The sequence below is a fragment of the Equus caballus genome, chromosome 25 (assembly GCF_041296265.1).
Source record: "Equus caballus isolate H_3958 breed thoroughbred chromosome 25, TB-T2T, whole genome shotgun sequence".
In the NCBI taxonomy this organism is placed as follows: domain Eukaryota; kingdom Metazoa; phylum Chordata; class Mammalia; order Perissodactyla; family Equidae; genus Equus; species Equus caballus.
In genome coordinates, this window is record NC_091708.1 from 34,302,389 (window position 1) to 34,323,665 (window position 21,277).

The following is a 21,277-nucleotide window of genomic DNA, read 5'->3' on the forward strand; positions in this document are numbered from 1 at the left end:
CAGATATTCACTCACATTCTTAATTTTCCTAGTGATGCTTCCAGAGACATTTCCTTGAAAAATTGCATAGGTGACTGTGGTAGATTGCAAAAATCATCACAATACTTTGCAGCCCCTCCTTGCAAGTATGGAGTTTATTTCCCCACCCGTTGAATCTGGGCAGGGCTTGCAATTCGCTTTGACTGATAGATTTAGTGAAAGTGATGTTGGAGAGTTCCAAGCCTGGGTAGACTATGTCCCTGCTGCTCTTGGGACCTTGACACCACCATGTGAACTAGCCTAAGCTAGACTGCATGAGCATGGGGGGCCACATGGAGGAGAACCAAGATGCTCCAGCTAATAATCCACCAGCTCCCAGGTGACCTGGTAGGTGATTGCAGAAGCACAAGTAAGCCCCTGCTGAGATCAGTTGAACCTAGCTCAGATCAGAAGCACCATCCAACTCAGCACAGTCCCAGCCCAAATTGCCAGCCCACATTATTGTCATATAAACAAGTAGTTGTAGTTTAAGCCACTACATTTTGGGATAGTTTGCTATGCAGCAAAAGCTAACTGTTATACTGACTGCCCTTGTTCCTGATACTCTCCAAACTGTTTGATTTCCATGATCCCTACCCCTTTTCTGTTCCCTATATTTTAAAAGATTTATTATTATTATTATTTTAATTGCAGTAACATTGGATTATAACAATATATAGATTTCAGGTGTACATCATAATATATTTCAAATTCTGTGTAGATTACATCATGTTCACCACCCAAAAACTAATTATAGTCCATCTCCTCATATGTGAGCCTACACACACCTTTTGCCCACCAACCCCCCTTCCCCTCTGGTAACCACCAATCCAATCTCTGTTGCTATGTGTTTGTTTGTCATTGTTTTTGTCTTCTACTTATGAGTGAGATCATATGGTATTTGACTTTCTCCCTTTGACTTATTTCACTCAGCATAATACCCTCAAGGACCATCCATGTTGTCACACATGGCCGGATTTCATAATTTCTCATGGCTGAGTAGTATTCCATTGTGTATAAATACCACATCTTCTTTATCCATTCGTCCCTTGAGGGGCACCTAGGTTGCTTCCAAGTCTCGGCTACTGCGTATAATGCTGCAATGAACATAGGGGTGCAAGTATCTTTATGCATTTGTGTTTTCAAGTTCTTTGGATAAATACCCAGCAGTGGGATAGTTGGATCATATGGTAGATCTATTCTTAATTTTCCATAGAGGATGCACCAGTTTGCACTCCCACCAGCAGGGTGCAAGGGTTCCCTTCTCTCCACATCCTCTCCAACATCTGTTGTTTCCTGTCTTGTTAATTATAGCCATTCTGACCGGAGTGAGGTAATACCCAATTGTAGTTTTGATGCATTTCCCTGATAGCTAATGATGTTGAACATCTTTTCATATGCCTGTTGGCCATCTGTATATCTTCTTTGGAGAAATCTCTGTTCAGATCTTTTGCCCATTTTTAAATTGCATTGTTGGTTTTTTTGTTGTTGAGATGTATGAGTTCTTTGTATATTTTGGATATTAACCCCTTATCTGATATATGGCTTGCAAATATCTTCTCCCAATTGTTAGGTTGTCTTTTCATTTTGTTGATGGTTTTCTTTGCTGTGCAGAAAGTTTTCAGTTTGATGTAGTCCCATTTGTTCATTTTTTGTTTTGTTTCCCTTGCCCAGTCAGATATGGTACTTGAGAATATGCTGCTAAGAACGATGTCAAAGAGCATATTGCCTATGTTTTCTTCTAGAAATTCCATGGTTTCAGGTCTTACATCCAAGTCTTTAAGCCATTTTGAGTTGATTTTTGTGCATGGTGTAAGGGAATGGTCTACTTTCATTCTTTTGCATGTGGCTGTCCAGTTTTCCCAACACCATTTATTGAAGAGACTCTCCTTTCTCCATCGTATGCTCTTGGCTCCCTTGTCAAATATTAGCTGTCCATAAATGTGTGGGTTTATTTCTGGGCTCTCGATTCTGTTCCATTGATCTGTGTGTCTGTTTTGTGCCAGTACCATGCTGTTTTGGTTACTATGGCTTTGTAGTATATTTTGAAATCAGGGAGTGTGATACCTCCAACTTTGTTCCTTTTTCTCAGGAATCATTTGGCTATTCGGGGTCTTTTGTTGTTGCATATAAATTTTAGGATTCTTTGTTCTATTTTTGTGAAAAATGTTCTTGGAACTTTGATAGGGATCGCATTGAATCTATAGATTGTTTTAGGAAGTATGGACATTTTAAGGATGTTAATTCTTCCAGTCAAAGAGCATGGAATATCTTTCCATTTCTTTGTGTCTTCGATTTCTTTCAACAATCTTTTATAGTTTTCAGTGTACAGCTCTTTCACCTCTTTGGTTAAGTTTATTACTGGGTATTTTATTCTTTTTGTTGCAATTGTAAATGGGATTGTATTCTTAATTTCTCTATCTGCTTCTTCGTTGTTAGTGTATAGAAACGCAACCGATTTTTCTGTTGATTTTGCATCCCACGACTTGACTGTATTCATTTATTGTTTCTAAAAGTTTTTTAGTGGATTCTTTAGGGTTTTCTAGATATAAAATCATGTCGTCTGCAAAGAGCAACAGCTTCACTTCTTCTTTTCCAATGTGGATCCCTTTTATTTCTTTTTCTTGCCTGATTGCTCTGGCTAGGACTTCCAATACTATGTTAAATAAGAGTGGTGACAGTGGGCATCCTTGTCTGGTTCCTGTTCTTAGAGGGATAGCTTTCAGTTTTTCTCCATTAAGAATGATATTTGCGGTGCGTTTGTCATATATGGCCTTTATTACGTTGAGGTATTTTCCTTCTATACCCATTTTATTTAGAGTTCTTATCATAAATGGATGCTGTATCTTATCAAATGCTTTCTCTGCATCTATTGAAATGATCATGTGATTTTTATTCTTCATTTTGTTAATGTGGTGTATCATGTTGATAGATTTGTGGATGATGAACCATCTCCGCATCTCTGGAATGAAACCCACTTGATCATGATATATGATCTTTTTAATGTATTGTTGTATTTGATGTGCTAGTATTTTGTTGAGGAGTTTTGCATTGATGTTCATGAGTGATATTGGCCTGTAATGTTGTTGTTCAGTGTTGTCCTCGTCTGGTTTTGGTATCAGGATAATGTTGGCTTTGTAGAAGGAGTTGGGAAGCCTCCCCTCCTTTTCAATTTTTTGGAAGAGTTTGAGAAGGATAGGTATTAAGTCTTCTCTGAATGTTTGGCAGAATTCACCAGGGAAGCCATCTGGTCCTGGACTTTTATTTTTTGGGAGGTTTTTGATTGCTGTTTTGATCTCCTTACTGGTGATTGGTCTATTCAAATTCTCTCTTCTTCATCCAGTTTTGGAAGGTTGTATGTTTCTAAGAATTTATCCATTTCTTCTAGATTATCCAATTTGTTGGCATATAGCTTTTCATACTATTCTCTTATTATCTTTTGTATTTCTGAGGTGTCCGTTGTAATCTCTCTTCTTTCATTTCTGATTTTATTTATTTGAGTCTTCTCTCTTTTTTCTTGGTAAGTCTCACTAAGGGTTTGTCAATTTTGTTTATCTTTTCAAAGAACCAGCTCTTGGTTTCATTAATTTTTTCTATTGTTGTTTCAGTCTCTATTTCATTTATTTCTGCTCTGATTTTTATTATTTCCTTCCTTCTGCTGATTTTGGGCTTTCTCTTTTCTACTTCTTCCAGTACCTTTAGATGTGCTTTTAGATAGTTTATTTGGGATTTTTCTTGTTTGTTGAGGTAGGCCTGAAGTGCTATAAACTTCCCTCTTAGAACCGCTTTGTTGCATCCCACAGATTTTGGCATGTAGTATTTTCATTTTCATTTGTTTCCAGGAATTTTTTGATTTCTCCTTTGATTTTTTCATTGACCCAATTGTTGTTCAGTAGCACTTTGTTTAATCATCACATTTTTGTGTCTTTTCTGGTTTTCTTCCTGTAGTTGATCTCTAGTTTCATACCTTGTGGTCAGAAAACGTACATGGCATTTTTTCGATAGTCTTCAATTTATTGAGGCTTCTTTTGTGGCCTAATCTGTGATCAATCCTGGAGAATGTTCCATGTGCATTTGAAAAGAATGTGTATTCTGTGGTTTTTGGATGGAATGTTCTACATATATCTACCAAGTCCATCTGGTCTAATGTGTCCTTTAAGGCCAGCGTTTCCTTATTGATCATCTGTTTAGATGATCTATCTATTAGCATAAGCACAGTGTTAAAGTCCCCTCCTATTGTTGTGTTACTATTTATTTCTCCTTTTATGTCTGTTAATAATGCTTTATTTATTTATGTGCTCCTATGTTGGATGCATAGATATTTACAAGTGTTATATTCACTTGTTGGATTGTTCCTTTTATCATTATGGAGTGTTCGTCTTTGTCTCTTGTTACAGTTTTTGTGTTCAAGTCTATTTTGTCTGATGTAAGTATTGCTACCCCTGCTTTCTTTCTTTGCCATTTGCATGGAATATCTTTTTCCATCCTTTCACTTTCAGTTTGTGAGTGTCTTTAGGTCTGAATTGCATCTCTTGTATGCAGCATATACATAGGTCTTGTTTTTTTTTTTATCCAATCTGCCACCCTATGCCTTTTGATGGAGCATTTAGTCCACTGACATTTAAAGTAGTTATTGATAAATATGTATTTATTGCCATTTTGTTACTTTTTGTCTGGGTGTTTTAGTAGTTCTTCTCTGTTCGTTTCTTCTTCTCTTGCTCTCTTCCCTTGTGGTTTGATGGCTTTCTTTAGTAATATGTTTGATTACTTTCCTCTGTCTTATTTGTTTACTTATTATAGGTTTCTGGTTTGTGATTACCATGAGGTTCCTATATAATATTCTACGTATATAGCAATCTATATTGAGTTGATCATCTCTTTAGCTTGAACCTCTTTCTATAATAGCTCTCACTGTAATCCCTCTTCCCACATTTTATGTTTTTAAAATCGTATCTAATCTCTTGTTTTGTGTGTGTCTATCCATTACTCTCTTATCATTGACATAGGTAATTTTAGGACTTCCGTCTTTTAGCCTTCATTTTAACTTCATATGTGGTTGATCTGCTACCTTTACTATATTTTTCCATTTACCAGTGCTTTTTCACCTATTTTCTTTGACAATTTTCTTATCCTTATTTGTGTTCTTCTCTTTCCCACTTAGATAAGTCCCTTTAGCATTTCTTGTAGAACTGGTTTCTTGGTGATAAACTCCTTTAATTTTTGCTAGTCTGGGAAGCTCTTTATCTTTCCTTCCATTCTGAATGATAATCTTGCTAGATAGATTATTATTGGCTGTAGGTTTTTTCTTTCAGCACTTTAAATATGTCATGCCACTCCCTTCTAGCCTGTATGGTTTTGGCTGAGAAGTCTGTTGACAGCCTTTTGGGCTTTCCTTTGTATGTCACTTGTTGCCTTTCTCTCGCCACTTTTAGGATTCTCTCTTTATCTTTAGTTTTGGACATTTTAATTATAATGTGTCTTGGTGTGGGCCTCTTGGTGTTCATCTTGTTTGGTACTTTCTGTACTTGGGTGTCTCTTTTCTTCCTTAGGTTAGGAAAGTTTTCAGCTATTATTTCTTCAAATAAATTCTCTGTCCCTTTACCTTTCTCTTCTCCTTCAGGGACCCCTACAACATGAATGTTAGTGCTCTTGATATTGTACCAGGGTTCCCTTAGACTGTTCTCATTCTGTCTAATTCTTTTTTATTTTATCTGTTCAGCTTGGGTTATTTCCTCTAGTCTTGCTTGCAGCTCGCTGATCCATTCTTCTGTATCATCTGCTCTGCCATTTTTCATTTCCAGTATTGTATTCTTAATTTCTGATTTGTTCTTTTTTATATGTTCCAATTATTTGTTGATGTTCTCACTGTGTTAATCCAGTCTGCCCCCAACATCAGTAAGCATCCTTATGAGTTTTGTGTGAACTCTTTGTCAGGTAGATTACTTATTTTTGTTTCATTTAGTTCTTTTTCTTGGGTTTTGTCCTGTTCCCTTGCATGGAATGTATTCCTTTGCCTCCTAATTATGTCTCTTTCTCTGTGCTTATATCTATGTATTAGGTGAGTCAGCTATGTCTCCTGATCTTGGAGAAGCGGCCTTATGTAAGAGATGCCTTTTGAGACCCAGTAGTGGTCCTCAAAGATGATGAGAGCCTCCCTCTCATCACCAGTCCAAATGATCCAAGAGTGAGTGATCCCTGTGTGGGCTACTTGTGTCATTCTGCTGTGGCGTGGTTGCTCTTACTACAGGTACCCAGGGAGTCTAGTCTTTCCCTCTCTGGCTGGCTGTTTGCAAATTGGGTTTGGGGAGCCCCAACACAGCTGGCTAGAAGGTCTAATAGCACAATCCTGTTGCAGTTATCCAGTTAATTGAGTATGTACTCAGTGTAGCTGGCTGCTAGGCTCTGGGGCTTACAATTGCTGTAGGCCTCAGGCCTGCAAGGCTGTTGTCAGCTCTCTTAGGATTGCATCCTAGTGGAGCTGGCTCTAGGTGTGGGAGCACCCAATCACTTCAGACTTTGGAATTTGGGTCCAATTCTCTTTGTGGCTATTTGTGAAGCACAGGTCTGCCACTTACAAATCCCTGTCTCACAGGTCCACACCCACCATTAACACAGCCTTGGTCTGTGCACTCTTCTCAACCCCCTGCAGCATACCCAGTCATCCCACTGCAGAGGCTCCCACCTCTCCACCAACAACCCCACAGTTCACCCAGTCCTCACACAGGCCCTGCCCCACAGAGGCAGACATACTCAGCTGACCATAGGGGATCAATGCACCTAGTCTATGCAGGCTGACAAGTAGCCTGAAGGTTGGCTTTTGGGTGGGGCCACTCCCTAGGGTGGGTTACCTGCCCTGGCTGAGCTGTATTAAATCTGTGCTCTAGTGGGTGTGGCTGAACCCTGGGATAACAAGCCAGGGGAAGAACGCCAATGTTGTCTGCCAGGGTCTGTGTCGACATGCCTGTAATAAGTCACAACAATGGCCGCCACCAATGTCTCAGTCTCTGGAGAGGTCTCACCTCTCACTGAGATGCACCAAGAACCTACCAGGTGACTCTCTTTTCACCAAAGGACCATGCAGCTTTCTTTTTGGTGATTTTAGGTTGCTCTTTGAGACAGGTGATTTTTTGCGTAGGCCTTTTAAGAGCCAGATATTTTCAGCTTTTATCCAATAGCTTTTCTGGGGGTATTCCCCATTGTAGTTAATAGCCAGTGAAGCCAGATAGTAGGACAATTTTCTCAGTTATGCTGAGTCTGAAGGGTGCTTACAGCACTAACATGCCCCTGCTAAGGTCTCCACTTCTCTGGGGAAGACTGCATACCTTCGGGTGGCTGTGGAGCTCTGCTGTTCATGAAGGTGGCTTTCTTTCTCTCCAGAAGGAATTTCCGCCTCTTCTCCCTCAGTCAGGACTGTCCCTTATTGTAGGGGTTCTTTTTATCCAGTTTTCAGTTTTCTCTCCAGGGTAATTTTTCCAAGAATAGTTGTAACCTGTTTGTGTTTGTGGGAGGAGGTGAGATCTGAGTCTGCCTACAGCACCATCTTGAAGAGATCTCCAGGAAAGTTCTTTTTACAGGACAATACAACTGATAAATGTAGAATAAATGATAGAGTTAGAAAGTCATCATTTGGCCACGACTTTTGCAATAATTTTTTCATATGAGAATCATCAATGGATGTTAAATACAGTGAGTTAACGTTTAAATGGAAAAGAGTTTATGCTTATATACTCTCAAAATATCTACCAAAATGATACTTATTAATTACAAAGTTTAAAATAGTAACTTTACAGTAGAGAACTTGGCAGAGCCACCTTAACCAATTAATCAAGGATAAAATCACTAGCAATTGGAAAAACAGGTATTATATACCATCTGATAATATGCACAGTGATAGACATGCCTAAAATCTAAGCCTGAAATATACATACATACATAAGTAAAGATAGTAAAATGTTAACCATTGGGGAAATCTGGGTGAAGTTTGTGCAAGAATTCTTTGTATCATTTTCACAACTTTTCTATAAGTCTGAAATAATTCAAAATAAAAAGTTAAAAAATTCTTTTTTGAGTGATGTCAGCATCATGACATAGTGAGCTTGCCTGGGACTCTCTCCCCTCCAACATACAACAAAAAGGAGCAACCATATTCCCATAGAAAATATCCTAATAGCACAGGAATCCTTGGAGAGTCACGGCAGCCAAATGACGGGGGGCAGAGAGGCTGGAACCCCCTCAGAGGAGCTGGAACGGGGTAGGAGAGAACTTTGTTCCTTTCCCTAAAGACTGTGGCCATTGCCTTGGGAGGGTCTGTGAGGGAAGGAGTGGGGGAGGGGTGGCCTGTCCGCAGGATCACCCAGGACTCCCTAGCGCCCTTGAAGCCTAGATAGAAGCCCTCTAATGGGGTGAAAACTTTTGTGTGGGGTGACTGCATCAAGCCAAGACCCCAGGAGACTAGGTAGCAAGAGCTGATCGGGAAATTGGGGATTGCATGCAAGAGAAAGTGCCCCCCCAACCTGCGCTGTGCAGCACCATCTTGGCTGAAGGTGGAGGGCTCAGAATATTCGGATCTTGACCCCCATCCAGTGGTGATAGGCTGTAATTGCAGCCAAATACTATCACAGTGGGAAAAACCCGTTCTTCCAGCATCAAACATTTCATCAAAACTCCAGACCAGAGAGAAAACGAATACCCAGAATTCTGTCCTGAAGACTCAGAAATAAATAAATTAAATGACAATGAACTCAGAATAGCTATTGTCAGACAACTCAATGAGGTAAAAGAGAATATAGAGAAAAATTCAACGAGTTCAGGAGCTACTTCACACAGGAGAGTGAAACAATAAAGAAGCATCAATCAGAAATACTAGAGATGAAAGGCACAATGGCAGAGATAAAACAAACTACGGATTCCTGGAATGCTCGTATGGACACCATAGAGGAACAAATCAGCATAATCGAAGATAGACATGTTGAATTGCTCCAGACAGAGGAGGAGAGAGAACTGAGACTAAAAAGAAATGAAGAAAGTCTCCAAGAAATATCCAAATCAATGAGGAAATTCAACATAAGAATTATAGGTATCCAAGAAGGTGAAGAGAAGAATGGAGCAGAAAGTGTGCTCAAAGAAAGAAGAGCAGAGAACTTCCTAAATCTAGGGAATGAGAGAGAAATGTGTGTGGAGGAAGCTTTCAGATCTCCTAGATTTGTCAATGTAAAAAGACCTACTTCAAGGCATATAGTAGTAAAACTGGCAAAAGTGAATGACAAAGAAGGAATACTGATGGCAGCAAGGCAGTAGAAAAGAACCTGCAAAGGAACCCCTATCAGACTTTCAGCAGATTTCTCTGCAGAAACCTTACAAGCTAGGAGAGAATGGAATGACACATTTAAAACTTTAAAAGAGAAAAATCTTCAGCCAAGAACACTTTATCCAGCAAAAATATCCTTCAGATACGAGGGAGAAATTAAATCTTTCCCAGACAAAAAAAAAGCTAAGGGACTTCATAGCCACAAGATTCCCCCTACAAGAAATCCTCAAGAAGATTCTCACACCTGAGAAAGAAAAAAAGGGAGAAAGGGTCACAAAGCAGAGTAAGGAGACACATAGAATCAGAATAGGATGACAAATATTCAACTATAGCATTAGGATAAAGGGAAGGAAAACACCAAAAATAAAGACAATCTTGTCACTTTAACCACAAACTCACAACATGAGTTGGAATAAGATATGAGAATAATAACTTAGGAGGGGAGGAGGAAAGGGACTTAATTAGTTTATACTAAGGAGATAAGAGGCCATCAGAAAATGGACTATGTTATGCATGAGATTCTGAATACAAGCCTCAGGGTAGCCACTAAATTAAAAAGTAGAACAGAAACACAAAAAATAAATAAGTAACAAACGAAGAAACACAGCATAAAAAACTGCATAATTCAATGGGTAGACCAAAATGCACAGGATGAGAAACAAAGGGAATGCTGGAAAACCAGAAAGCAAGTGATATAATGACAGCATTAAGCCCTCATATAGCAATAATCACCCTCAATGTAAATGGATTGAACTCTCCAATAAAAAGACGCAGAGGGGCAAGGTGGATTAAAGAACAAGATCCAATAATTTGTTGCCTCCAGGAAACACATCTCGGCTCCAACGACAAATACAGGCTCAGAGTGAAGGAGTGGAAGATGATACTCCAAGCTAATGGCAAACAAAAGAAAGCAGGTGTCACATTACTTATATCAGACTAAGTAGACTTCAACATAAGGCAGGTAAAGAGAGACAAAGAGGGGCAATATATAATGATCAGAAGGACACCCCATCAAGAAGAAATAATGCATATAAATATCTACGCACCCAACACAGGAGCACCAAAGTTCATAAAGCAACTACTAACAAACTTAAAAGAAGATATCAAAAATAACACAATAATAGTAGGGGACCTCAACACCCCACTCACATCATAGGACAGATCATCCAGACAGAAAATCAACAAGGAAACAGTGGAATTAAATGGAAAGCTAAAACAGTTGGACTTAACACTCCATCCAAAAACTGAAGAATACACATTCTTCTCAAGTGTACAAAGAACATTCTCAAGGATAGACCATATGTTGCAAAACAAGGCAAGCCTCTATAAATTTTAAAAAATTGAAATAATAACAAGCATCTTTTCTGATCATAATGCTATAAAGCTAGAAATTAATTACAAGAAAAAAATTGAGAAAGGGACAAAGATGTGGAGACGAAACAATGTGTTATTGAACAAGCAAGGTATCATTGAAGAAATCAAAGAAGAAATCATAAAATACCTGAAGACAAATGAAAATGATAACATGACATACCAACTCATATGGGATAAGAAAAAGCTCTATTAAGAGGGAAATTCATTGCAATATAGCACACCTTAAAAAACAAGAAAAATCCCAAATAAGCAATCTCAAATTACACCTAACCGAATTAGAAAAAGAAGAACAAACAAAGCCCAAAGTCAGAAGAAGCAGAGAAATAATAAAAATCAGAGCAGAAATAAGTGCTATTGAAATAAAAACAGCAGTAGAAAGGATCAATGAAACAAAGAGCTGGCTTTTTGAGAAGATAAATAAAATTGACAACCCCGTAGCCAGACTTACAAAGAAAAAATTAGAGAAAGCTCAAGTAAACAAAATCAGAAATGAAAGAGGAGAAATAACAAGACTCCACCGAAATACAACGGACTATAAGAGAATACTATGAAAAACTATATGCCAACAAAATGGGTAACCTAGAGGAAATGGATAAATTCTTACACTCGTACAACCTCCCAAAGCTGAGTCAAGAAGAAACAGACAATCTGAACAGACCAATCACAAGGAAAGAGATTGCAATAGCAATCAAAAGCATCCCAAAGAATAAAAGCCCAGGACTAGAGAGTTTTCCTGGGGAATTCTAGCAAACTTTCAGAGAGGATTTAATACCTATCCTTTTCAAGCTATTCCAAAAAATTAGGGAGGATGGAGCACTTCCTAACACATTCTATGATGCCAACATCTCTCTGATACCAAAGCCTGACAAGGACAGCATGAAAAAGGAGAACTACAGGCCAATATTGCTGATGAACATAGATGCAAAAATTCTCAACAAAATTTTGGCAACTCGAATTCAGCAATACATCAAAAAGGATCATACATCATGACCAAGTGGGATTCATACCAGGGACAAAGGGATGGTTCAACATCCGCAAATCAATCAATGTGATACACCACATCAACAAATTGAGGAATAAAAACCACATGATCATCTCAATAGATGCAGAGAAAGCACTTGATAAGATCCAACAGCCATTTATGATAAAAACTCTGAACAAAATGGGGATAGAAGGAAATTACCTCAACATAATAAAGGCCATATATGACAAACCCACAGCCAGCATCATACTCAATGGGCAAAAACTGAGCACCGTCCCCCTGAGAACAGGAATGAGACAAGGATGCCCTCTATCATCACTCTTATTCAACATAGTACTGGAGGCTTTGGCCAGAGCAATTAGGCAAGAGAAAGGAATAAAAGGAATCCAAATAAGGAAGGAAGAAATGAAACTCTAGCTGTTTTCAGACAACATGATCTTATATATACAAAACCCCAAAGAATCCATTGGAAAACTTTTAGAAATAATCAACAACTGCAGCGAAGTTGCAGGGTATAAAATCAACTTAAATAAATCAATAGCATTTCTATACTCTAATAACGAACTAACAGAAAAAGAACTCAAGAACACGATACCATTCTCAATCACAACAAAAAGAATAAAATACCTTGGAGTGAACTTAACTAAGGAAGAGAAAGACTTATACAACAAAAACTACAAGACTTCCCTGAAAGAAATTGATAACGACATAAAGAGATGGAAAGACATTCCATGCACCTGGATTGGAAGAATAAACATAGTTAAAAAGTCCATACTACCTAAAGCAATCTGAAGATTCAACACAATCCCAATCAGAATCCCAATGACATTCTTCACTGAAATAGAACAAAGAATCCTAAAATTCATATGGGGCAACAAAAGACCCCGAATTGCTAAAGCAATCCTGAGAAAAAAGAACAAAGCTGGAGGCATCACAATCCCTGACTTCAAAACATACTACAAAGCTACAGTAATCAAAACAGCATGGTACTGGTACAAAAACAGGTGCACAGATCAATGGAACAGAATTGAAAGCCCAGAAATAAAACCACACATCTCTGGACAGTTAATCTTCAACAAAGGAGCTGAGGGCATACAATGTAGAAAAGAAAGTTTTTTCAACAAATGGTGCTGGGAAAACTGGATAGCCACGTGTAAAAGAATGAAAATTGACCATTCTTTTTTACTATTCACAAAAATAAACTCAAAAATGGATCAAATACCTAAAGGTAAGACCTGAAACCATAAGACTTCTAGAAGAAAATATAGGCAGTATGTACTCTTTGACATCAGTATTAAAAGGATCTTTTTGGACACCATGTCTTATCAGACAAGGGAAACAATAGAAAGAATAAACAAATGGGACTTCATCAGACTAAAGAGTTTCTTCAAGGCAAAGGAAAACAGGATTGAAACAAAAAAACAACACACCAATTGGGAAAAAATATTTGCAAGTCATATATCTGACAAAGGGTTAATCTCCATAATATATAAAGAACTCACACTACTCAACAACAAAAAATCAAACAACCCGATCAAAAAATGAGCAGGAGACATGAACAGACATTTCTCCAAAGAAGATATATGGATGGCCAATAGGCACATGAAAAGATGTTCATCATCACTGATCATCAGGGAAATGCAAAACAAAACTACACTAAGATGTCACCTTATACCCAGTAGAATGGCAAAAATAACCAAAAGAAAAAGTAACAAATGTTGGAGAGGTTGTGGAGAAAAAGGAACCATCATACACTGCTGGTGGGAATGCAAACTGGTGCAGCCACTATGGAGAACAGTATGGTGATTTCTCAAAAAATTAAAAATAGAAATACCATATCACCTAGCCACCTCACTACTGGGTATCTATCCAAAGAACTTGAAATCAGCAATTCCCAAAGTCCCATGCACCCCTATGTTCATTGCAGCATTCTTTACAATGGCCAAGACGTGGAAGCAACCTAAGTGCCCATCAACTGATGATTGGATAAAGAAGATATGGTATATATAGACAATGGAATACTAGTCAGCCATAAAAAAGGATAAAATCGTCCCAATCACAACAACATAGATGGACCTTGAGGGTATTATGTTAAGTGAGATAAGCCAGATAGAGAAAGTGAATCTCTGTATGACTCCACTCATATGTGGAAGTTAAACATGTAGACAAAGAGAACAGATTAGTGGCTACCAGGGGAAAGGGTGGCTGTGGGGGTGGGCACAAAGGGTGAAGTGGTGCACCTACAGCACGGCTGACAAACAATAATGTACAACTGGAATTTCACAAGGGTGTAAACTATCATAATCTCAATAAAAAGTTAAAAAAATTCTTTTTCCCAGCTGTAACCAAGCCCAAGAAGAAAGAAGTCTTGGGCATCACTGGCACCAGGCATACTGCCCACTGGGACTCCAGTACCTCTGGCTTCTGGACAAACAGTTCCCAAAAGGCAGTGAAAAATTAGCCAGAAGCTTGGGGACTTCGTTTTAGTCCTCTCATTGGTAATTAAAATATTATTTTCTGACTCATTTCTCTAGAGCAGGTTAAGGAATATGAAATTGCTGAGGTGACAGATGTTCTATTTGTCTGGACACTGAGTCTCTTTAAGGGAAGCTGAGGATTTGGGCATCAGTCTGGAGCAGGTGTCTGAGGTCACCAATGAAGAGAGCAGGTCAGAGGGAGATGGAAATCTGCATTGGTGGTGGATCTGCCTGTGTGCTTACGGGTTCCTGTGCCTTTGCATTCATGGGTGTCTGTGTCTGTGTGCACGTGTGTGTGCATGCTTGTGTTCGTCTTGTTTGATAGTTGCATGCGTGTGTGTCTACTATGTATCTGATTCACAGTCTAATTCTTTACCTGAGTTAGACTCTCTTAAAAAAACTTTTGATCTACTCTTGATAAAGGGGTTTTGAAAAGTTTTTCTTTCAGTGAGTATATCTAAAAGATAGAAAATCTATGTTTTATTAAAACTTTCTGTTTGCCTTGATATTTTTGACAAACTTTCCCCAAACTTAAAGTCTTTCTTTTGACTTAAACAGAACTTTAAAAATTTCCAATCAGCTCTGGAACTTCTCAAAGCATTTGTTTTCTCTTTCTGTAAAGAGAGAGATATTAAACTAATTAGGTTTATTTAGCATGTTAAATTACATGTGAAATATTATCATATAAATAATGATAAACCTTCCTAGGTTATATTATGTGGGTAAATATTATTAATATAAGTGCTTAAAAAATAAACTTGCAAAATTCTGATCTGTCATGGTTGTCAGTCATAATTCTGGTTATTAACTCAAAGTGTTGTATGTCACAGAAATAGCCAAATGTCCCTGTCAATTGCCATTTTTACATGTTTTATCAGTTTCAGACAGTTGTTATTTTACTCTAATGTTTTTGCAAATATGTTTCATATTCAGAGAGGTCCGTGGAAAGGACTGTGGTACTTGCAGTAGAATGCAGTTTTCTGATAAACTTTCACATTATAAAACTAAGCTGGGTAAAAAATTACAGAACTCTAATGGAGAAACTGATAGCCTCATAAAAATGCTAACAGAAGATGAAGAGTTGATATCATGGGACTAAATAAATTAATGAAGATAGTTATAATTTTTATAACTTTTTCCTTGAAATATTGCTGATTTTTTTAATGTTTTACTTTTCCAGATTTAAGGAAAATTTTTGCTCCTTTTCTCTTAAGAAACTATGACTCAATTTCTAAACAGAATTAAATGAAACATTTGTCTTTTTCTCCCTGTCTGGCCCCTCAAGAATTTGAAAACACTTGATGAGTGAGTATTCTTATATTGATGGCAATATAGTTGTTTGCATAAGTTCAATAAGAATCTGTTCTCCTTATAACAGGACACAATTTGAAACACTGGTTATATTACCAAGGCTTTGACTAGAATGTCATATTTGAGAGAAACATGCAGACTCAGACATGACAAGATAGCTGAGAGACAAAGGTTCAATTTACGGAATAATGACATTTGGAAATATTGTCCTGTTACCTTGTTTATAGTGTTCCCAGTAACATTACTGAGTGAGTAAAGAAGGTCACTTCTCTGGCAGGTTCAGAGAACACCAGGACATTTTGGGGACCTGAAGAATAGAGGCATTCACCCAAATCTTTAGGTATTTCATGCAGAGTCTGATGACAAGTCCTTGGCTTGCATTTCCTGCCTTTAAAATTCAACCTGAGATTCCTTATACAAAGTTCCAGCAAAGTTGGTTTAAAAGAGCCTATTGATCAATTGCCATTCTTGCTGTACTTATGTAAATAATTGGGCCAAGTTTATCAAAACTAAACTTATTTTGCAAACTAATGAGTCTTAATTTGTCTATCTTTGATAAAAACGAGGGTAATTTTAGAGAGAAAATTTGTGTTTTGATAGAAATCATAATACACTTTTGTGGATATTGGATTTTGGATCTGTTAATCGCCTTTAAAGTTTTTTTTTAACCTTCAAACTAGACTAGATCCTGAATTCTTCTAGTCTTCTGAAATATCTGGATACAAATCTCCATACTAACCTTTTCAATTTTTTCCTTCTCTTTTCTTTTGGAGTCATTAAAAACTGAAACCACCCCTGTTCCTGAAGTTCTGCAAGCTAAAACTGGACAACTTGATATAAACTTAAGAAAGATCACCATGATAACATGCCTATTGCTATGTAAGCCACTCAAAAGATCCCTGAACACTCAATGACTTCATCAGAGCTTCCTGGTTTGGGGGTTCAGGGATGACCTGGTGGGAAAAAGTTACTGATAATTCTAATTACTATAGTCTTTGTTGGTATTTGTCTCTGTTGTGATGCCTATTGTCGTTACAACTAATACATAAATTTACAAGATAGGTTACTACAATGCCTTATAAAACCCCTACCAACCGCCCTCCTTGCAAAAGTCATTTTACCAGGCAGCTCAACTTGTTCCTTTCTGTGGCATCCTTATGATGCCCCCATTTAGCAGAAAGTAGCCTTATTTGAGACTATTCCCTTAATCTTACAAGATTGTGGAATGAACAACAGACTGCATGATTAAAAGCAAGAATTAAGGAGTTAAAAAATCTTCCCTAGAGCATAAACTCTGAGATAAACTGCTAACTGAAGCTGTGCATATTCAACATAATCAACTGTTGTTCAAAAATAACCAGGCCTTTCTGTCCTTCCTTAGTATATGAGTGAGCTGTGTTTCCCAGAAATTCGAGGTCTAGACATCATATTCAGTCTTCAAGGCCAAATGCAGGATGATGAGAAGGTGCCAACCAGCAAGGCCACATGCTCCCCTTCCACTACCTACAACCCCAGCACATGCCTCCCTTCCTATGCCTAGAACCCCAGATAAAAACCCCCTACCTCTTTCCCTTTGAGGAGCTGGATTTGAGTTCTAACTCTCACCTCCTTATCTGGCTGCCTTTCAATAATAATAAATACTAAACCCTCTTTCCTTGCCATAACCCTGATGTTTCAGTTATTGGCACTACTGTGTGGTGGGCAGACAAATCTGTGTTTGAGTTCAGTAACAACACCACCCCCAACTTCTTCTGTTACCTTGCTGCCCTGCTTAAGCTCTCCTGCTAAGACACCTCCCTCAATGAAATTTTTATGTTCACTGTTGGGGAATTTGTCATTATCCTGTCATTTATTGGTGTTCTGGTCTCTTATGGCCACAGTGGGGCCACCATCCTGAGGTTTCCCTCAATCGAGGGGATCTACAAAGCCTTGTCTACCTGTGGCTCCCACGTCTCTGAGGTTTTACCAATCTATGGGAAAATTGTGGTATTTTACTGTTTCCCATCATAAAGTACCTCAAATGACAAAGACATGATTGCTTCAGTGATGTGTACAGTGGACTCCCCATGCTGACTCCCTTCATCTACAGGCTGAGGAGCAGAGACATGAAAGGGGATCTGAGGAAACTTCTCAGAAGGGAGATTTTTTCCCCCCAGGTGACAATATCTTATTATTATTCTTATATTATTGACTGACCCTGTCACAGAGGTCTCCTGGAAAAATGTTTAGTTAGAAGATCAACTTTGTTCCTTCTCCCTATACATTCTTCTTTTACTAGTCTCTCCTATTTTTGGTCCCCTATAGTCCTTGGCATTAGAAATGTGAAATATAATTGCTTCTCACTCTTTAAATTCTTAACTCCAAAGATGAAGAAGTTTGGAACTGTCAAAGTGTTTGAGATGGTACTTTTTAAAGACAGAGTGAAAAGTATATTTGACCCCTTATTTGAGTTAGTTTTATTGTTCAAAATTAAGTTGCTTTAGAAATTAAGATGTCGTAGAATAGTTGCATGAAAATTAATGATAATCTATAGCATAGTTTCTCTATTTTTTCCAGAGCTATAAATATACAGTGTAGTTCCATGTTTTCAAAGCAAGGAAGTTCAAAACCTTGTCTTCCTAAATGAGGTAACTGATTAATAAAGTATTTTCTTACAGCTTCCTAAAACCTAAACAAAATGCAAAGCTTCTGACCTTGCTAGTTAATTTTACTGTGTGCCTGGTGTAAAGAACTCAACAGAGATGTACGGAGAAATCACTACTATTAACAAATTTCCTGATTCTAGGCATTTTTTTCCTCTACAGGACTTTTCTTGGTGGTATCGTCTATATTCTTCTTCCTTCTAGTTTGGAAAAAGTGAGGATTGTTTCTTTCTGCCCAAACTGAGACAATCCATTTTCAGTCAAAGCACAGATAAATGTATGCATGGGATATCACTTATTAAACAAAACTGATATTCCGTGACCACTATGTGCAGGTAGTCTTCTATACAAATGAATCAAAATTTCTCCCTTTGAGAAGTTTACATTACAGAGGGGATACATTGTCATTAAAAAATAAATATGTAAAGCATATGGTATGTTATAAAATAATGAGTGATATAGTCTGGACAACAACACAAACAAGGTGAAGGTGGAAAGGAATGTTTTGGGTGGCATTGCAATTTTAAGTAGTCTAGTGGTCAGAGTAGGCTTCCATAAAAAGGAGAGATTTAAGTGAAAAGCTTAAGGAGAACTGAGAAATAAGTTATTGTTTTTATCTGAGGGAAGAAAATTCCAGATAGGAGGCGTAGAAACTGCAAAGGGTCTGAGAGGGGAGAGTGTTTGGAAAATTAGAGAAACAGAAAGGAGGCTAGATTGACTTTCACACGGTGAGCAGTGTATTGTGAAGATTATTAGGAGAAAATGGCTAGAGGTAACAAGGGATCTGTTTGGATGAAGCTTTCTAGGCAATTATAAGGTCCTTGCTTTAACTATGTGTGGTTGAGAAAGCAGTAGAAAGTCATCAGCAGAGGAGTGACATGATCAGCCTTAAGTTTTACAAGTATCCTCCTGCTCTTTCGCTCAGAATAGACTGAAAGAAGGCAAGTGTGAAAGTAGGGGGAACAATTATGAGGCTAGTTGGAATAATATATAAGAGATTTAGGTACCTCATGTAAGCATGGCAGCCTTCGAGGCTTGAGGTAGAAGTGTGAGCATCCTAACAAGTCTTGAAGAATTTAAAAGGATTTAAATCATACAAAGAGTGTTCTCTGACCACAATGTAATTAAATTAGAAACAAATAACAAAAAGATACCTGAAAACTTTCCAAATATTTGGAAACTCAGTAAGACATTTCAAAATAGCCCATAACTTGAAGAAGAAATAGAAAGTGAAATTATAAAGTATTTAGAAGGGAATTAAAATAAAAGCAAAATACACCAAACATGTGAGATGCAGCTAAAGTAGTGGATAAAGGGAAATTTATAGCAATAAACAGTACGTTAGAGAAAAAGAATGAGCTCAGTTTCCACCTTTAAAGATCAAATTAAACTAAAAGTAAGCAGAAGAAACAATAAACATAATGACACAATTAATAAAATAGAAAACAGAGAAACAATAAAAGAGTTAAACTGAAAATTGGTTCTTTTAGAAGAACAATAAAATCAATGAACATCAGCCAAACTAACTGAGAGAGATGAGAAGACATAAATTACTGATATTAAGAATGAGAGATGACATCACTACAGATTCTACAGATATTAAAAGGACAACAAGAGAATGTTATGAACAACTTTGTCAATAAACTCGACAACTTTGATGAAACAGACAAATTCTTTAAATAATGAAAAATCCCAAAGTTCATGCAGGGAGAAATATACAAGAAACTAAGTATTAAAGAAAGTGGATTTATAGTTTAAAATCATCCCATAAAGAAAACTACCACCACAGATGGCCTCATGAGAATTGTACCAAACATTTAAGAAAGAAATAATACCTATTCTCCACAAACTCTTCCAGAATATTGAAAAGAAAGAAATTTCCCAATCCACTGTCTGAGGTCAGCGTTACCCTGATACGAAATCCATAAAAATATGATACAACAAAAGAAAACAACAGAGTAAAATCTCCCATAAACATAGGTGCAAAAATCATTACCAAAATTTTATCAAATCAAATACAACATAGAAAGGCTGAAACACCATAACCGACCAGGTTTCACTGTGGCAATACATTTGGTTCAGTATTCCAAAATCAATTATTGCAATTCACCATTTTTATAGACTATTGAAGAAAATCCAATTATCATCTCAATATGAGAAGAAAAAAGTGTTTGATAAAATTTAATATCCATTCTTGATTTAAAAAATCTAGAAAAATTCCTTAAACTGGTAAAGAGTATCTTTGAAAAACCTAGAGCTAACATCATACTTAACAGTAGAAGACTGAATGCTTTCCTCCTAAAATCAGGAAAGAGATAAGGATATCAGCTGCATCACTTCAATTCAAAATTGTGCTGGAATAGTGCCTAGGGTCAACAATACTGTATTGTATGCTTAGAAATTTGCTAAAGAGGTAGATCTCATGTTAAGTGCTCTGCTACAGACTGAATGTTTGTGTCTCCCCAAAATTCATATGTTGAAATCCTAACCTCCAATATGGTGGCATTAGAAGGTGGGGCATTTGGGGCCGGCCCGGTGGTGCAGCAGTGAAGTTGTTCCACTTCTCGGTGGCCTGGGGTTCACCTATTTGGATCCCGGGTGTGGACATGGCACCACTTGGCAAAAGCCATGCTGTGGTAGGCGTCCCACATATAAAGTAGAGGAATATGGGCATGGATGTTAGCTCAGGGCCAGTCTTCCTCAGCAAAAAGAGGAGGATTGGCAGTAGTTAGCTCAGAGCTAATCTTCCTCAAAAAAAAAAAAAAAAAAAGAAGATGGGGCATTTGGAAGGTGATTAGGTCATGAAAGCAGAGCTCTCATGAATGGGATTAGTGCCCTTATAAAAGAGACTCCAGAGAGCTCCCTCATCCCTTCTGCCATGTAAGAACATGATGAGAAGACAGCAGTCCATGAACCAGGAAGTGGGTCTTCATCAGCCACTTAATCTGCTAGAGCCTTGATGTTGGACTTCCCAGCCTCCAGAACTGTGAGAAATAAATATTTCTTGTTTAAGCCACCTAGTGTATGATATTCTGTTATAGTAGCCCAAACAGAATAAGATTTGCTCTTACCCACAAAAGAAAAATAAATAAAGGGGGCAAAAGAAAACTTTTGGATGTGTTAGATATGTTTATGGCTCTGGTTGTGGTGATGGTTTCACAGATGA

General features: G+C 37.7%; 1 pseudogene; it reads left to right on the forward strand.

Annotated features, from left to right (window-relative positions):
• Positions 17,139-17,664, forward strand: OR1AI1P (olfactory receptor family 1 subfamily AI member 1, pseudogene; annotated as a pseudogene).